This window comes from Oncorhynchus keta, chromosome 18 (genome assembly GCF_023373465.1).
Source record: "Oncorhynchus keta strain PuntledgeMale-10-30-2019 chromosome 18, Oket_V2, whole genome shotgun sequence".
In the NCBI taxonomy this organism is placed as follows: Eukaryota; Metazoa; Chordata; class Actinopteri; order Salmoniformes; family Salmonidae; genus Oncorhynchus; species Oncorhynchus keta.
Window position 1 is genome coordinate 52,899,690 of NC_068438.1, and position 2,198 is coordinate 52,901,887.

Sequence of the window (2,198 nt, forward strand, 5' to 3'; positions counted from 1 at the left end):
ACAAAGGCCTGAAATGTACCTTTAAATGTCAAGTGTGCCTGAGGGATGTTTTTGGTCTGTTAGTTGTCTCCTTTCTGGGGATTTCGTTCTAGTGGTCTGTCTCTGTCGTCCCTAACTTGGCTTTTATAGTGGCAACCGTCTCTGTTAACTCTTTGGTGTCTGTCGTATCCATAGAAACCCAGCATCGTCTCTCCACACCCCCAAATCCAAGATGAAGACCTCCAAGAGTTCCCCCTCATCGAGAAGCTGCAGGTCAGTGTATCACTGTCTGTGTGTTGCTGTCCATGTCTCGGCCTAGCTGGTCTCAGATCTGAAAAAAGATATAGTTTGAAGTTGACTGAAATAAAACAAAACATATTAAGATCTGGTACCAGCTTTTGTTTGCACTTTCAAATCACTCTTACAGAATAGTTTTTTTCAATGCGCCTCAAAACAAAGTGAAACCTTTTAGTAGATGTTGTAGCAGGAAACAACCCAGGCTTTATCTCTCTGAGTTGGCATGTTTTAGCCTTGTTCACCATGTCTGAGTTTAGGCTCCTCTTAAGAAACAGGATATCCTGATTCTGTCTTGCGGTCAAAATCTGAAGCCAACTTTCTACTCTGCATGTTTATTCTAAATGCTCTAGAGATCTCTGTCTGACTCAGAGACCAGTAGAGGTGCTCTAGAGATCTCTGTCTGACTCAGAGACCAGTAGAGGTGCTCTAGAGAACTCTGTCTGACACAGAGACCAGTAGAGGTGCTCTAGAGAACTCGATCTGTCTGAGACAGAGACCAGGTGCTCTAGAGACCTCTGTCTGACACAGAGACCAGTAGAGGTGCTCTAGAGAACTCTGTCTGACACAGAGACCAGTAGAGGTGCTCTAGAGAACTCTGTCTGACTCAGAGACCAGTAGAGGTGCTCTAGAGAACTCTGTCTGTCTGACTCAGAGACCAGTAGAGGTGCTCTAGAGAACTCTGTCTGACTCAGAAACCAGTAGAGGTGCTCTAGAGAACTCTGTCTGACTCAGAGACCAGTAGAGGTGCTCTAGAGATCTCTGTCTGACTCAGAGACCAGTAGAGGTGCTCTAGAGATCTCTGTCTGACTCAGAGACCAGTAGAGGTGCTCTAGAGAACTCTGTCTGACTCAGAGACCAGTAGAGGTGCTCTAGAGAACTCTGTCTGACACAGAGACCAGTAGAGGTGCTCTAGAGAACTCTGTCTGACACAGAGACCAGTAGAGGTGCTCTAGAGAACTCTGTCTGACTCAGAGACCAGTAGAGGTGCTCTAGAGAACTCTGTCTGACACAGAGACCAGTAGAGGTGCTCTAGAGAACTCTGTCTGACTCAGAGACCAGTAGAGGTGCTCTAGAGAACTCTGTCTGTCTGACTCAGAGACCAGTAGAGGTGCTCTAGAGAACTCTGTCTGACTCAGAGACCAGTAGAGGTGCTCTAGAGAACTCTGTCTGTCTGACACAGAGACCAGTAGAGGTGTAATATGGGGCAAAACGGAGTTGGCTAAGAAATTTTGTCAACAACAAAACTATATTTTGTCTCCAAATGTTTCTTGAAAACGTACATTTGAGCACTTGTTTTCTATCAAATACTGCACATTGTTACAGTTTTGTAAAACAAACACCTCAAAGTCATAGTACCAAGAAACAACTGAAAACTAGCTGAAACAAGCCACCTACCCCACGTGGCAGTTCCTTGTCATCGAAGCTATTTGACTGTTCAGAATCATAACACGGCTTCTGGCTCTATCGATCTGCATCATGATGAGTGACGTTTGTCAGCCGACCTGTCTATATTCATACGGACTCCAGTTTTGTTGTAGTGTAACCGAGGAAACGACAAGTTTAGGATACCAGTGTACAGCTGTACCAGTATACCAGTATACAGCTGTACTGTCATGTTGGTAGGCTGGCAATGTTTTTGCTGTGGATTTTATTGCTGACACAAAACCGCCACCTAGTGGTATGTATCGGTCAGTTCATGAATATCCCCATCCATCCACGTGTGACTAGTGAGAGAGAGGTGGGGGGGAAGGGCCCAAATCCCTGAATACTCTCCAATCGGCTGACATTGATGAGCTAATGAGCTCAAGGAAAGAGAGAGAGTGAGAAAGACAAAGACAGAGAGAGAGAGAGCTCAAGGCCATTCTCTGACAGGCTGGCAGGCAGCTTTACATCACCATAGTCTCTCTGACTCCCTCGGCTCG

General features: G+C 45.8%; 1 long non-coding RNA gene across 3 annotated transcripts; it reads left to right on the forward strand.

Moving 5' to 3' along the window:
* Positions 1–586: 586 nt before the first annotated feature.
* Positions 587–1,560, forward strand: LOC127908894 (uncharacterized). 3 transcript variants are annotated; one of them, XR_008068946.1, is made up of 5 exons: positions 587–737; positions 897–940; positions 1,101–1,140; positions 1,221–1,260; positions 1,385–1,560. It is a non-coding gene; the product is annotated as an uncharacterized LOC127908894 (long non-coding RNA). The 3 variants fall into 3 exon arrangements; XR_008068945.1 differs by lacking the exon at positions 587–737 and adding an exon at positions 795–856 and having other exon boundaries at positions 1,301–1,560; XR_008068944.1 differs by lacking the exon at positions 587–737 and adding an exon at positions 795–856.
* Positions 1,561–2,198: the final 638 nt, after the last annotated feature.